At 37.1% G+C, this 17,360-nt stretch overlaps 1 long non-coding RNA gene across 1 annotated transcript; it reads right to left on the bottom strand.

Annotated features, from left to right (window-relative positions):
* Window positions 1-1,375: 1,375 nt before the first annotated feature.
* Window positions 1,376-16,166, bottom strand: LOC136040831 (uncharacterized). Its single transcript, XR_010620899.1, has 2 exons — window positions 15,985-16,166; window positions 1,376-1,683 (listed from the first exon to the last, which is right to left on the bottom strand). It is a non-coding gene; the product is annotated as an uncharacterized LOC136040831 (long non-coding RNA).
* Between the last annotated feature and the right edge of the window lie 1,194 nt (window positions 16,167-17,360).

Below are 17,360 nucleotides of genomic sequence, written 5' to 3'. Positions count from 1 at the left end.
TAAATTTTGCTGACCCAACAGTACAGGAATCTGGCAATTTATATAACACTTGGACTATGTGTCCTACTGCATAAAACGAATACAATATTATAGATCTGGCAATTTATCTGGCACTTGGACTATGTGTCCTACTGCATAAAACGAATACAATATTATAGATCTGGCAATTTATCTGGCACTTGGACTATGTGTCCTACTGCATAAAACGAATACAATATTATAGATCTGGCAATCTGGCAATTTATCTGGCACTTGGACTATGTGTCCTACTGCATAAAACTGGACTATGTGTCCTAATACAATATTATATATCTGGCAACCTGGCAATTTATCTGGCACTTGGACTATGTGTCCTACTGCACAAAATGAATACAATATTATTGTTACAAAATAAAAGATATTAAGGCATTCACAATATTCCGAGGTATTCCTAAGGAAAAAGGGACCGAGGTAACAAGTTGCAAGATACCATAAATGGTCGACCATATCTTTCCAGACCACAGACGTACATCAGCAAGGAAATGGTTGTTTTTTGATTTCATTTCAAAACCTACACATACAAGGATATACGGTTGTTTTGTAATTAATTTCTAAACGTTTATCTTAGTAAAAAGCAGTATTTCGAAACTTGGTATTTTGTAATTTGCGTCTTAATATTTCTAACAAAAATCAAATTCTGACTTATTTGGTCAGCTAACTACATTAGAATACTGGAAGCTATGGTTATGAGAGTAGTCAAGTATAGTTGTGGAGCATGGGCGTTCGGAAAAACAGACAAGGATTTGCTAGATGTTACCTTAAAAAATAGCCAACAAATTGATTTGGGCCCCTGACTGATTGACTGAATCTCAAACAGTAAGCTGCACGAAAAATGTGGTTTAATCCTGCTTTCTGGTAGATCCCCCGCTTTCTGGTATCTCTGGTAGACGTTTTTTAGATGAAAGATTGCCAAAGATTGTCCTTGTCGGCTAACCGCCTATGACCAAACGAAAAGCAGTTTGTCCACGAATTGGGTGGAAGAATGTTGCAAGGAAAGATTCAAGGGGAATGGGAACTTCCTAGGGGGGTAAGAGGGAGCCTTTGAATAGAAGGGGATGAGAAAGGAGTGTATACTTGTAATACTTAAAAGATTTTACGGAAATAGATAAACAACTTGAAAAAGAAGAAAATAATATAGAAAAAAAAAAGTCAAATTCAAATTAGAGCCAGGCTGAATCTGAACTTCATGGAACCATCTCACCATCTTAGCAGACTCTTAAAACAAGCATGACTCGCATACTCTAATTACCTGATTGTTTAAAATCCGTGTTAATTAGATGTTTTATATGGCCCCTTCCCCCCAAAAAATTATAGCTAGTTAAGAGAAAGAACAACATTAAGAAAACAAAATTTATTACCTAAGTGCTTTAAAAATTACTAATTTTATCTAAGTGTTTTTAACATCTCCTTCAATTATCTTTCTAAGCCTTTCTTTTTCTTTTTCAACTTCCTTGTCAAAATCCTTCAATGGGCTATAAAACATATGGACAGTATGTGATCCTAAAAACATTGCTAGCATTGCAGCTGAACTGAATGTAAGGTATCTTCTCCAAGATACCCCAACAGGCATCCTTGTGGCAGTTTATTCAATATTGAGAGCTTCTTTGGCTTTCTTTTCAGCTTGTTTTCTTCTGTATGTTGAATCTAGAAAGAATAGACAAATAGACATAGCTGCATACAGGTTGATCCTTTGGAAAAGGGGAGGGGGGGTAAGAGATTTTTATAGGGGAGAATAAACTGCCTGAAAAGTACATTTTAAAAGCAACTATTTTTACTTTGAGAGATTTTTACAACCAATATCAGCACTCTTTACCCCTGTGTAGAGAAATGAATATAGTGTAATTGAAGTATGTTTGGTAATAATTCAAGAATAATTAGCCTTTTGATTGCTAGCCTAGTTTCAGTTATGTTCTCCATTGCCATTGAGAACATTTTTATGATTTTTTTTCCTAACATTTTTATATTCTTCATTTTTATGCGTTTTGCCATTTTGACAAGCAGCGCACATACAGTGTCATTTGACTTAGTTCTACATTCCGTTGACATTTCCTGAAAGTTTCAACTTAATAATCTTAGCTTTTCAGAAGATGTTACAGCTATGCCCATTGACAGTTGTGATGCATATATTGTTCTTAAGTTGAACATCCGTCTTAACATTCTCTGAATGTTTCAACTTGATACCTTCCCCCGTATTGACATTAAATATTAGATAAATTCTATTTTGACAACCTGGATACATGTAGTGTCTCTGGATTTTGTTCAACATCACCCTCAGCATCCAATGAAAGTTTTAACTTAATTTCCATAGTTGTTCCTGAGATAAATATAGATACGCCCAGGCACGCCTTTTTGACAACTTGGATGCACCAATTTAGTGCAGTCTTTTAATTTAGTGCAGCACCCTGCTTAATATTCCCCAAAATTTTCTACGTAATAACCTCAGAACATTTGTGAGATATTCCAGATCAACCTTTCTGACAACCTGGATGCAATGTGTATTTTAACAAGCTGGATGTAGTTAAGCTCTTTTGATTTATTTCGGTAATTCTAGACGTAACAGTAAAAGTTGCAGCAGGATTTGCAGGCACTATTACAGTAGTAGAAGCAGTATTAGAGCGTTGGTTGCAGTCACAAGCAGTAGCAGTTGCAGTAGAATTTGTAATCACAATAATAGCAGCAGTACTAGAATTATTAGTGACAGTTAGAAGTAGTGGCAGTTGCAGTCATGAATTGCTCCATTTGCAAGTTGTGACACCTGTAGTTACAGTCTCAACTGTAAGTAGCCACAGTCGCACATAGCCATAATAGCACTCGAGTTGCATTCATATCCACAATCATGAGTAGTTGTAGTTGGAGTCACAATTTGCCACAGTTACAAGTATTCATAGTCACAGTCACTATTACTTGATGTCACAAATAATAGCGGCCACATATGTAACTAGTCACAGTTGCATACACAAGCAGCAGGATTTACAAACAGTTGCAGTAGCTGTAAAAAGTAATTGCAGTCACAAACAGTGCAATTAGTCATATTCAAAGTTGCAAGAAGTTACTCCTGCAAGTATTCATCATAGCAGTCGCAAGTAGTCACAGTATACTCTTAGTTACTCCTCGTATATTTCAGATATGCTTTTTTGACAGCCTTGAGGCACTAAGTTTCTTTAGATTTATTTTAACATACCCCTTGACATTCCCTGAAGTATCACCTTAATAACCTTAGCCTTTTTCAACAGACCCAGGATCAAGAATTCCCCCCTCTCCCAATGTATAATTTTATGGGCAAACTGTATAAATTACAACTTTTTTCCTTAGGGGCCAGCATACCCAGAAGTATAGTTATTATATCTTTGGATCATTTTGAACTAGGTAGCTATTTCAGAATTTTTATCAACGTTGAGAGGGGAGACAGACAAGGAGAGCCCTTTGCCTCCCAGCCCTCTACAGCATGCAATAAAAGTTTCAGCTTAATATCATCAGCTGTTCCTGAGATATTGCTGATGCACCCTTTTAACAACCAGCATAAACAAGGTGTGTTTTGTTTTTTTTAAACATTCCTCTCAACATTTCTCCAAAGTAATAATTGCAAGCAGTCATAGTCCAAAGTGGTCAGTCACAAGTTGTTGCACCTCAAATTCAAATTCAAATTCATTTTATTTAAAAAACATTCGACGGACAGAGCCGATTATTAGTTTTTATTGTCATACACACACAAAAATTCGTCGACAAGTCAAAATTAACATTCACAAAATTAATAATATATACAATTAACAATAATAATTGTCACATACACACGAAAATAAGTCAACAAATATACACAAAATTATAATAATACAATTAACAACAATAATCCGGATTAAAAAGTCGATCCAGCATTAAACAACTTAACAAACGAGGGCACAAAACTAAGCTCATAACGAGCATGTGACACAGTCACAGGTTGAAGTTTTGGTACAGGCTCTGCAACGGCCCTGAGTGGCCTTACCCGTGCCGGTTGATGTTGGGGAGGAAGGATATTTCGGTGTATAGGGCTGGACAAAATTTTATTACCAAAGGATAGGGCTAGTTTTAAACGACGAGATTGAAGAGTTTGAAGTTGAAACTGATTAAGGAGGGATATGTACGGTACTTTTAGGGCTTTTGAGATTACTAGAAGGGCACGGTATTGCACCCTCTCAACCCGGTCCGACTGTTCCCTAGTCAGCCCGAAATGCCATACAGGGCAACAGTATTCAGGTGTGGAACGAATAAAAGAAAAATAGATGCGTAGGAGGTGTGGTGCAGGGATTCCATGGCGAGCCAACAACTTTAGAGACCTGATGGCCAAATTAGCTTTTTTTAACATGCCATCAACATGTTTATTCCACTTCAGATCTGAAGTGATATGGACGCCGAGCAGTTTAATTTCGGTCACGTGACTGGCGCTGGGAATAGGTGGATTAAAAACTGGCGCAGATTTTAAAAAAGAAAATGTTAAAATTACAGATTTATCAAAGTTGACAGTCATTTTGTCCACCTTTGCCTCTTGACATATATCTTTCATTAATGAACCTGCTCTGCTTGGTAGGTTTTTCCGACAACATTCAATGAGCGACAGATCGTCGACATACTTCCAGCGATCGTCCAGTGTTGTTGCCAAATCATTTATTATAACAAGAAACAAAAGTGGTCCCAAGAGGGTACCTTGGGGAACTCCACAAAAAATGGGCAGTGGGTCGGAGTAGGTGGACTTATATTTTGTCCGTTGACATCTACCAGAAAGAAAACTAGCAATTAAACGTACAAGGAATGAATCTACACCTAGTCCAAGAAGTTTTTTTACAAGAATTTTGTGGCAAATTAAATCAAAAGCTTTTCTTAGATCTATTGCAATAAGATTAATCCAAGAATCTGGTTCATCGAGTTTTTGCAAAATACTGTCAATTATACTTACTAAGTAATGAGATGTAGATGTGTTTGGCATATTTCCAAACTGCCTTGGATCAATTTTGTCCAGAATACGGTCTTTCAGCCATGCTGCAACAAAACTTTCATACACTTTGCTAAAAATGGGTGTCATAGTGATTGGTCGGACACCCGAAAAATCATTGGGCGCATCTTTTTTTGGTATTGGTGTAATGAACCCATTTTTCCAAATTGATGGATACTCACCTGTTTTTGTCACCTGATTAAAAAGGAGTGTTAGGGGGCCACTAAGATAATCTGGAAATGCTTTGATGAGATCAACGGGAATATCTACAGGGGTAATGCTTGTTCTTTTAAGCCTTTTTAATTTGAAAAACACCTGGGACTCTGATATCAAAGGGAAATCAAAAGACTCAGGAGGAGGGGTGGGTATTCCCACGCTCAGCAAAGGCGGGAGGGATTGCACAATGTTACCCAGATGTTTATTAAGGGAGTTGGCTGTTACGACGTCATCTTCATCAATGCCAAAATCGACTCCTTTTTCCACCTTGCCCGTCATCCTTTTGATTCGGTTGTAACACTGGCTTGGTTTGGACTCGAACAGATGATTAACTTTACGTTCTACATATTTGTTCGCGTGTTTTCGAGTGACTTTTCTTAGTTTGTTTTTCAACCTGTTGGCTTGTTGGGTATTACCTTGACGGAAAAGCCATCTCTTTTCCATTACCATTTTCTTAACTTCTTGTGTAATATATGGTCGATCTGACGAGAAACGTTTTGTTGACTTCTCAGGAAAACAGGCCTTGTAATTATGAAGCAAAGCTTCTTGGAAAATAGTAGCTTTTTTGTTGCTACTTTTAGCATCTTGGAATTTTTCCCATTTCTCGCAGCTTAACCATTGGCCAAAAGTCAGAAGTCCCTCACTTGTGATTGGTCGACTGATAGTTACAGTTGTAGTGTAATCGATTTTAATGGAACAGGTGGGGTTAAGCACCTTTTTCAGACACACCAAGGATCAAACATCCTTTCATCTCCAATGATAAAATCGTATATGTGAACAGTAGGCAAATTAAACAATTTGCAAAACTTGGCCTAAGGGCAGTAAGGTGCTTGGTATCTCCAGAGGAAGTTTTTAGACCTTTTGACAAATTTGAATGAAACATTTTTCTCACAAATTTTTTATCAGTGTTGGAGGTGCATCTAAAAAGGGCAAGTGAGGGAGGGGCTGGTTGCTCTCTGATCACTTTTGACCCCCCTTTTCCCTAGCATGCCCTGAAATTTTACCCTAATTACCTCTCCTGTCGTTCAGATATTGCTAATATACCCTTTTTACTACCAGCAAGAACACAGTGTGTTTTAATTTTGTTCAATATCCCCCTCAACATTTCCTTAGGACAGTCAAAGTCACAAGTATCATAGTTGCAAGTAGTCACTGTAGTTATTAGTCACAGTAGCAGTCACAAGTAGTAAGAGTTGCAGTCACAGTAGCAGTAGCAGTGGCCCTGAAAGTTTCAAGTTAATACTTTTTTCCATTCTTAAGGTATTGTAGATACACCTTTTTGATATCCTAAATGGACTAATTGCCTGTTTTGAAACTCCTCCTAAACATTCCCTAACAGTTTTACCTTAATAAAGTGCAATGGTAGTATTAAAGTATAGAAATAGTGCCTTCTGGCTAGTTCAAAATCCCCCAACAACTTACACTTAAAGGTCCAGCTTAATAATATAAGTTGTTCTTTAAATATTGCTTTGTCACCTTTTTGAAAGTCCACATGCTCATAGTTTGTTTTGATTTAGCTCAATATCCACCTAAATATTCCTCAAGAACTTCATATTAATACCCCTAGCTTGCACAGTAGCAATAGTTGTAGCGGCAGTAGTACCAGTATGCACATTGTACCTTTGGTTTCTTTGAAATCCCCTTAAACACATGCTGAAAGTTTCAGCTTAACATATTTTGTTAGGGTAAAAGTAGCAATGATTCAACAATTTTTGTGAAAAAAAAAACTTTTCTACTCCAGAAGGCTTAATTTAAAGACATTTGGTTTGAAAAGGGTTTCATTATGTAGGAAAAACATCTACAAATCTAACTGTCTGATTAGAATTTACCTTAAATTGCAGCTTGGAGCAATCTAAGGATTTTTCTTTGTAGAAATTCCAGAGTTTGATGTTGCTGATTTGAGTGCTTCCCAGTTATACTTCCATTCTTTTGTTGACTGTTTGTTGTCAAGATGGTTCTTAAAGCTGTCTGTGGTTTGGACAGCAATGGTTTGAAGTTTGATCAGAAAAGGGTAAAAAACTAAGATTTTTTTTTTAAATTGGAAAGCTTTAACCTATAAATTCAACCAAATAAAAAAGTTGCCTGTTTTCAATGTCAGTCTGAACCCAATTTGACACATGTAAAATACTTGAGGAATACTTGTGGGCAGATCCTGGTTCATTTGATGTACCTATTTACTTTATTTCTTCATTTCTCTTCAGCCTTTTTTATGTGCAAATGTATAAAACACTATGCAGATAATGGAAGCAAAAAAACTAAAAAAATCACCTCAAGTCCAGGGACGAAATTGGACAATTGTATGGAGTTTAATTGTGTGACCTAGGTCTCTCTATAAATGTTATCTGGAATGGCCTACTTCCTCTCAGCTTTAATGGTCTTGCAAAGATTTCTTTGTTGTTTACAGTGAAAGTGCTGTGAATATTTGGCCATTTCAAAGCTAATCTACCATTTTAATCCAATTTAAAATTTGTATTGTTGACCATCCTTTGTTGTGAAAGTCCAGAATTCTTGAAATATGCATGCCCTACTTACAATTATTTTAACAACTACTTACAATACAATTATTAACACTTTTAAGAGAATCTCTTACCAATTTCATTAATAAATACTAGATATAAGAGCAATCTAAACAAGGTTCCTCAAGGAATTAAATCCTAACTAGGGAGTGTTTCCAAGAGAGTTTTTAGTATTTTATAGCTCACAATTTATTTGAACAAATCAATAACAAAGCCATGTGGCTGAATAAATTTGAACCCTGGATATATATGTATTAAACTGTGAGATAAAACTGTTTTTCTTTGTTTTTTGCATTTTCCTTGGTCTTGTGTTACCCTAGGTGTTGATTTAAGGGACTTACCTCAGTGCTGTGACTGATATATTTAGACTTTTGGGCAATTCATTTTGTTTTCAATTCTCCAGGGAATTGCGAATCTTCCCGTTCTTCCTTATTTACCTATACAGTGTTGCCACAATAAATTTGCGAAGTATTTATTTTTTTGATAAAGCCACAGATTACGTAAGTTGAATCGTTTATTTTCTGCATTTGGGGAAACCTGTGATGAAGAGAGCGATAACAAACACGAAGAGCCGTATTGGTACCGGCGGGATATCCATCCTTAAACTGCTGGGGATAGGTGATTTGAGTATCCGCGCTTCCCACAGGTCCCCCAAGTTCTGAATCCGTGCCCACAAACTTGACACTCTCATCTGCGCATGCGCACTGGATCTTGCGCACCCACGTTTGCTTTTGATTTTTGATTTAGGCGCGAGCCGCGATTTTGGACTTGAGAAAATCCCTATTGTTCACCGAACTCGAAAATCCTCCGGAAGATGGCAGAACAGTACCGTGTAGCGAAACGTAAAATGATCTCGCCACGGAAAAGCGGAGAGGACATTTGTGCCTCCTGTAAGGTAGCACTTACGCCGGAATCCACCGCCTTGAACTGTGACAATTGTTCGAAGTGGTTGTGTACTCAGTGTATCGAGATGCCAATGACTAAATACAAGCTTATCAATAACCTTAGCGAGGGAAACGAGTTCCACTGGCTCTGTCCTCTATGTGAACTTGACCCACGCCAAAAGCGAGGCATAAGCAAGGAGGACGTTGCCAGCATTGTCAGCACCATAGTTGCAAACTCAACCAAGCAACTCAAGGAGGATATCAAAAGCGACATGGAAGACATGCTGTCTGGTCTTACAAAACAAGTTGGGGACATTGAAAGAGAAATGGATAAACTCTGCACAACGGATGACATGCGGACTGAAGTAAAAAAGCAGTTAGACGACGGCCTGCAAGCTATCTCAAAGACACTAGCCAGTGAAATAGATAAGAAGGTAGCCGAAGTGCTACAAACTGACAGAGAAAGACAAAGGCGCAAAAACAATCTTATCGCATTCGGGGTCCCAATCAACCCTTCTCTGTCAGTTGAAGCGCAAAACACAGCCGACAAAGCCTTCATCGAGGAATTCCTACAGAAAGAATACGGCATGCTTGTTACTGTCACAAATGTAAGGAGGCTGAATAAGCGACCTTCTTCAGCGTCTGCTCAAGATCCGCCCAAAACCACGGTACCAACTGTCTTCACGGTTAACAACCCTTTGTTGCCCAGGAAAATCGTGAACACGTCTTACGAAAGAAGAAATAACAAAGACGCTGTACAGTTCCGCCACGACAAAGTTAAAGCTGACAGGGACAGTAGAAAATTACTATTGGCAGAACTGCGTGATCGTGTCTCCAACGGTGAACTCGATCTGGTTATCAGGGGCAACAAAATCGTCCAAAAAAACCCGGAAGCAATGGTGGTGTGATTCCAATTTTCACCCCACCATTAGTGTATAGTGTAATTAGTTCTGCTTTTCCTGGTAAAAATAAAAATGTTGATGTAACCCTTAGTGACACTATTAGTGACAATTCGTCAGACTCGTTTGTAACTGCGGAGGCTTCCCAGGAAGAAGAAGAAGACTTGAGCTTTGTTTCTGTTGAGGAAGAAAGTGACTCTGGTGAAAATAACAACAGACGAACCATACTGGACAGAAGCCAACCAGAATCAGCAACCGTAAGTTCTGACTTTAGTGTATGTGTTACTAATGTTGACCAGTTGCCCAACAAAATTGATGAACTAAAAACCCTAATTGACTCAAAAAAGTTCGATGTGATCTTACTGACTGAAGTCTGCCCTAAAAACAGTAGTAACAAACTTCACGATTCCCATGTGAAAATCCCGGGTTACCAAGTTCTCTCAAATCTGTCGTCCCAGGGTTGCAAAAGAGGAACACTAGCCCTCGCTAAAGCAGGATACAATACAAAGATAATTGATGTTCCTCTCCTTTGCCCCTTTGTTGAGGCAGTTTGCTTTGATCTATGTGTGCCAGGGAGCCATGTGTCAGAGACAGTCAGAATCGGATGCATCTACAGAAGTCCCTCAGCCCCATCCCAAGTTGTAACCGAACAAGCAATAGCAGAAATAATATGCACACTAAATTCGAACCTCAAAGGACATCTGCTTATTACCGGCGATTTCAACCTTCCATCTATAAACTGGATAAACGGTTTTGGATATGGTGCCACTCCAACCGAACAAGACAAGCAACAGCCTTTCCTAAATTGCCTCAGTGATTTGTCCCTACACCAGATAGTTGACCAACCAACTAGATACAGATTTTTTCAGCGCCCAACAATACTTGACCTGGTTATCTTGAATGACAAAAGCTTAGTTCAAAGTATTGATTACTCACCACCCCTGGGTAAAAGCGATCACCTAACTATAGAGCTCATGCTGAAAGTGAAGGTACTTAAGAACAAGCTAGTCAAAAAAGTGTTTGTCGACTACATTGCTATTCGAAATGAATTATCCACTACAGACTGGCCGAATGTACTAAGTGGCACAGTTGACGAACAATGGACCAAATTCAAGGGTGTTTTGCTGAAAGCTCAGGATGCCCACACAAAGACCAGTTTCAAACCAAAACCTAGATCCCTCCCCTACATGACAAAAGACATCAAAAGAGAAATAAACAGGAAAAAGAGGTCATGGAAAAAGTTCAGGCAGTCAGGAGACCTGCAGCAACACACAAAATTCACCAAGGCACGAAACAAGCTGAGAAACCTCACCAGAAAACTCTACGAAAATCTGGAGTCCAATCTTGCCAAAGAAAGTAAGACAAATCCTAAAAAATTCTGGAATTATGCCTCTAGCAAGAACCACTCCCGTCGAACTATCCCCAGACTGGTGAAACCCTGTAGCACTACCGTAACCAACATAACTGATGTAGCAAACGAACTAAATAGGCACTTTGCTTAAGTTTTCACCTGTGAACCGGAAGGCCCCCTGCCAAACTGCCCGGGCTATGAAGCCCCCACAACGATGGAGCAAGTCAGCATCGACCCCTCCAACATCCTCAAACGGCTTCAAAATCTTGACACGAATAAATCGGCTGGACCAGATCACTTACACCCAAGACTGCTGAAGGAACTGGCAACCATCATCGCAGGACCACTGTCTGACCTATTCCAAAAGTCTATTAATGCCAAATCTGTCCCATCTGATTGTAAAACTGCTTTTGTGACCCCAATATTCAAAAAAGGCAGCAGACTTAAAGCAGAAAACTACAAACCTATAAGTCTCACATCAGTAGTCGCAAAAATCCTTGAAAGAGTGGTCAATGATACAATACTGGAACATCTGAAAGTCAACAATATCCTATCCCCTAATCAGCATGGGTTTCAACCAGGAAAGTCAGTAGAAACAAATTTACTGGAAACATATGACATCATTACAGATTTGCTTGACAAAGGATTGCCAGTGGACCTAGTTTTACTAGACTTTGCTAAGACCTTTGATAAAGTCCCACACAAAAGGCTAAGAGAAAAGCTTACTGCTGCCCAGTTACACCCCAACCTGGTTGATTGGCTTATGGACTTCCTGTCAGGACGAACCCAGAGAGTCAGGCTATTTGGTGCTGGAGGTGAAAAGGTCTTTTCCGAGCCCTGTGATGTCATCAGCGGAGTACCGCAGGGAACTGTTCTTGGTCCTACACTGTTCAACATCTACATCAATGATATATTCAGCGAGGTGGAAAACAAATTGTCTCTCTATGCTGACGACTCAAAGCTATTTGGAGCAGTGAATGTAAAATCCCTGCAAACAGACGTCCAGAAAATCCAGCTGTGGGCAGACAAATGGCTCTTATCGTTCAATATAAGCAAGTGCAGCACGCTACACTTTGGATCCTCAAACCCATGCGCCCAATACCATATGCATGAACATGCCTCCAACTCCAATCCACCCATCAAGACCAGCACAGAGGAACGCAACCTTGGGGGTCATCGTTGACAGCCTTCTCAAGTTCCATGCCAACACCATCAAGAGCGTGTCCCAGGCCAACACAAACTTAGGTCTGATCAAAAGAACAGTTACCAGCAGATCCCCACTAGTTTTCCTGAAACTTTACAAGGCACTAGTCAGACCCGTTTTGGATTTTGGCATGTGCGCTGCCTTCCCAACATACAAAGGAGATGTCAGGCTAATTGAGGGAGTCCAGAGGAGAGCAACCAAGGCCATCACAAACCTTGGAGACAAACCTTATCAAGATCGTTTACGGGCTCTCAACCTCCCTACCCTCGTGTACAGGCGCAACCGTAGCGACATGATGATGACCCGCAAATTGCTGAACTCATCATATGCCAAGATCCTGCCCATCCACCCAGGCCCCCCACAGTGCACCAGAGGACACTCAAAGAAGCTGTTCAAGCAGTCAGTCAGAACCAGGGCCAGAAAAAGTTTCTTCACCAACAGAGTCGTCAACCCCTGGAATGAACTGTGTGAAGCAACAGTCTCAGCCCCCACCCCCGAAGCATTCAAGAAGGCACTGGATAAAGAGTGGGCCACGAAAGACTGGAAGTATGAGTGGGACATTCCGTCCTGCTCATACCTGCTATGAGACATCACCGACTCAACTCAGGAGCATTCAACAGATCTACAGATCTTAATTTGCTCCGAAGTGCAAATTAAGGTAATTAAGGTAATTAAGGTAAAGATAATTTTTTATGAAATTTACCAAGAGACGGTTTATTTCAAATTTATTCATTGATAAATGAATTAGAGTGTTGTGATTTGAAAAACAATGTTTTTGTCAGAGGATGATTTCAGCACCAATTGCTTCTCATCTAACTAATCAAATCTGACTCATCTAAACATGAACAACATCTCATGTTGTTGTTGTTTAGTTGATGTTTGAGCAAATCAACTGCTTGTATACATACAATCCTCTTTTAAAACTTGGGCTTATAAAACCATGTTTCTCATCTGTTTTACATGTTCAGTGACGTTTTGACAGAGTCATCTATTTTTCACAGGGCTGTCTGACAAAAATTTTGACAAGATTACTAGAAGATTTTCTCAAAAGAAATGAATCTCATAATAGAAGCCAATATCTACATTTGAATTTGGCTGAAGGGACATTTTTAGTTGGTCTGGCATTCCACTAGTGCATCAGACAAGAATTTTTAACACTTGTAACATGTGTTTCATGTTGTTGTTGGAACAGAAACTCAGTCCTCATTAAAAAGTATCACGTAACTGATCCTCATGTTGCAGTTGAAAATCTAATCAAAAGTCACAATATTAAAATTGTAGATCACAATTGGTATAATCTCCTTTTACAATAGATCTGTTTTTGTTTATTCATTTTAGTGCTATTTTCTTTGCCCTTTTATTAGTCAAGTCTCTTTCTATTTATGTCTCTTCTGATATGTTCTTATATATCTTCCTATTTTTATATGTTGTGCTCTGTCTTTTTCATTTTGTATGATTGACAGGTTTTCAAATCAATAAACAATAAATAAATTTCATCAATATAATATTAGCTGCCATTTTAACTCAATTTTATCAAGAAAAAGCCAATGTGGCTACATTTTGGAGAAGATCAGATGTATCTTGATGCACTGGTGCTGATCCTAACTTTTTAGCAAAAACTAACCAAGTAATGACAGTTTGAAAATTATAGAGGTAAAATATTATTGGAAGCTTATTCTGTGTCAAAAACAGGAAACTGATTGAATATTCTTTTTGGTAAAATTCTAGTTAATTGTCTTCTTGCTATCTTGGAAAGGGTTTAGGTTAGGAAAATGAAACTTTGAGGGATGAATCTACAGACTAAAGTATGTCCCAGGAAGGTATATTGAAGCAACTACCTCTACTCCTTCTCCCTCTAGAGGGCCCTGACCTTTGAAAACATGTGTGTTAAAAAAGTGAAACCTTGCAAAATATATCTTCTGCTTAATTGAAGCACAACAAAATTGTTTTCAGCTTCATAACTTTGCTCAATTCCATTTTATAAGGTTTTAATGCGAATACATTTCATAAATTTTGAAAAAAAAACAACTTGATATGCCTCAAAATTCTACTTAAATAACAAGAATTGCATTTTCAGAACTAAAGGCAGAGAAAAAGCAACTAGTAACTAAAAATTAAGGTAAAATGTTGTTTTGTCAAAATTTCAATAGGTATAGACCAGTTATACAGGCAAATTTCAGGGTCCTCTAGAGGGAGAAGTAATATATATGGTAAAATTCTAGTTAATTGACTTCTTGCTATCTTGGAAAGGGTTTAGGTTAGGAAAATGAAACTTTCAGGGATGGGTCTACAAGCTAAAGTATGTCCTGAGAAGGTATTTCAAAGTACCCACCTCCACTCCTTCCCCCTCTAGAGGGCCCTGAAATTTGCCTACAAGACAGGTCTTTACCTGACATTTTACTTTAATTTTCAGTTACTAGTTGTTTTTTCTCTCCCTTTAGCTCTGAAAATGCAATTCCTGTTATTTGAGTAAAATTTTGAGCCACATGAATGTTTTTTTTTTCAAAATTTATGAAATGTATTTGCATAGCTTCAAAACCTTGTAAAATGGAATTGAGCAAAGTTACAAAGCTGAAAAATTTTTGTTGTCCTTCAATTAAGCAGAAGATATATTTTGCAAGGTTTCATTTTTATAACACACATATTGTTAAAGGTCACCAAAGATCATGGCCCTCTAGAGGGAGAAGGAGTAGAGGCGGTAGCTTCAACATACCTTCCCAGGACATACTTTAGTCTGTAGATTCATCCCTGAAAGTTTCATTTTCCTAACCTAAACTCTTTCTGAGATAGCAAGAAGTCAATTAACTAGAATTTTACTGTAACTATTTCTACTCTTATCCCCTCTAGAGCAACTAGACCTTTGATGACCTGTAAAAAATCATTGTGTTATAAAAGTATAGCCTAAATAGATCATCTGCTTAAAAACTGTTTTCAGCTTCACAACTTTTCTCAAACACAATTTATGATGTTTCAAAGATCTGCAAATACATTTTTATTGTATTTAACTGTGCTAATTTTACTGAAATTTTACTGTGGTAAAATTCTTACTATCTCAGAAAGGCTTTAGGTTAGGAAAATGAAACTTTCAGGGATGAATCTACAGACTGAAGTATGTCCCAGAAAGGTATTTTGAAGCAACTACCTCAACTCCTTTTCCCTCTAGAGGGCCCTGACCTTTGATGACCTTTATAAATATGTGTGTATATAAAAGTGAAACCTTGCAAAATAGATCTTCTGCTTAAATGAAGTATAACAAAATTCTTTTCAGCTTCATAACTTTGCTCAATTTCATTTTATAAGATTTTAAAGATATGCAAATTCATTTCCTAAATTTTGAAAAAAAAAAACCATTGATATGGCTCAAAATTCTACTCAAATAACAGGAATTGCATTTCTCAGAACTAGAGACAGGAAAAAGCAACTAGTAACTGAAGATTAAGGTAAAGTGTTGTTTTGTCAAAATTTCAATAGTGGTCACAACCTAACCTATCATGTAGGCAAATTTCAGGGCACTCTAGAGCCTGTACTTTAGCCTGTAGACCCATCCCTGAAAGTTTCATTTTCTCAACCTAAACCCTTTCTGAGATAGCAAGAAGTCAATTAACTAGAAGTTTACTGATGGTGTTTTTGATTTTCTTAATACTCTCAATACATCAAAATTTGATCCTCAAATAATTATCACAACCTAAGCAAGAAGTCAATTAACTAGAATTTTACCTTCTTTTCTTATCTAGGTAAACTCAATATATTTATCTAGCCTACTCAATATACTGTCCATGGTTCACATAGTCGAAATACAATAACAACTTCAAAAGTTGTTATTAAAGTGGTTGTATACTTATAAAAAAGTAGTTGTAGGCTATATAACAACTTTAGAAGTCCTAAAACCCAGACCAACATTTTACTCACAAAAATTAGTAGTTCCAACCCTCCAATTTATCATAGAAAACTCCAAAGCAGCTCCAAGAATATAGAAAAAGGGCAGAAATCTATATATTCCAAATATCTTTTTTCCTGGGATTTTCTCTAGAAGACTAGCAATATGCGCTGATTTTCGTATTTTCATTGCATAATGTTATATAAATTTAAAAAGTTTTGCGTTTGAACGCCATCTAAAATCTAGATTCTAGATTTCAAGTTCCAGAAGAATGTCTCATTCTTATTGAGTTCTGGGCCGAACTATGCAAGAATATACAAGAATAGGTTATAAAGCAGTTAAGTATCTGTTGTCAAAGCTCAGTACTTTTGTATAGGGGATTTTCATCAAGAACAATTTCTTCAATTATCAAGAATAAAAATAAACTTGATACAGCTTCAGATTTACCTGTCATTATTTGGTCCATATCTGCTAGAAAATCAAAGCTCAGGTGTCTGTTTGAGAAGCATTAAGTTTCCTTTAAATAGATTTAAGTAGTTTTGTGTGCATAAATGTTGTTAATAAATGGTTTAAAAAATGCAATGAAAAATATTCTGTTCATTTAAAATTATTTTTAAAAATGTATCCAAAGTAGGTAAAGTTTTTTTCCATCCTATAACAAAAAATTTCATAGTGGTCTTTTTCTTATAACTTAAAGAAGGAATTTTAGTTTGACTTAGTCTTGTTTTCTAACTTTGTGAATATATTTAGTTTTCATATGTGTTGTGCATTTAATTTTTGCCCTTAAAACTCAATATATTAATATGACGAAAGGAATAGAATTTATTTCTTAGAAGTACTAGAAATGATTTATAGTATTACGTGGAATGGGGTACTCTAGGATGAAAATATTTTTAAAAAGTTACGTGATTTAGTACAGAATCATTGAGAAATTCTAAATTTACCTAACTTCTAAAAAAAATGAGCATTTAATGTACCTCAATCATTAGAGTTTTATTTTTCTATGTTGAGATTTTTGCAGAAAAACCTGATGTAGAAAATGTATATGTTTTCAAAGTTTTATTTGTAACAACAATAAGTAGTTATATTGTTGGCAGTAATTAACTCTCCACGACGGAATTCTTTAAGCAAATTACTTTGAATCAATGATAATAATACTAGTAGAAGTGCTAAGGTAAAAAATACCCGAAAAACCGGCATCATTTATTTCTATGAGGATATTTATTGAGATTCTATGAATAAAATATCAGTTCATAATAAATTAATCAAAACATGGTAAGATTAATAAAGCAGTTTGTATGCATTTAGCTTGAATTATTTTTCGGCACACCTATTCCCATTTTTTTTATTCATAACCATAACTCATAACCATAACCAATACTCATAACTCATAACCAAATACTCATCA

Source organism: Artemia franciscana, chromosome 21 (assembly GCF_032884065.1).
Source record: "Artemia franciscana chromosome 21, ASM3288406v1, whole genome shotgun sequence".
In the NCBI taxonomy this organism is placed as follows: Eukaryota; Metazoa; Arthropoda; class Branchiopoda; order Anostraca; family Artemiidae; genus Artemia; species Artemia franciscana.
Note: the sequence above shows the minus strand (reverse complement) of the source record. Positions and strands in the feature narration are given on the sequence as shown.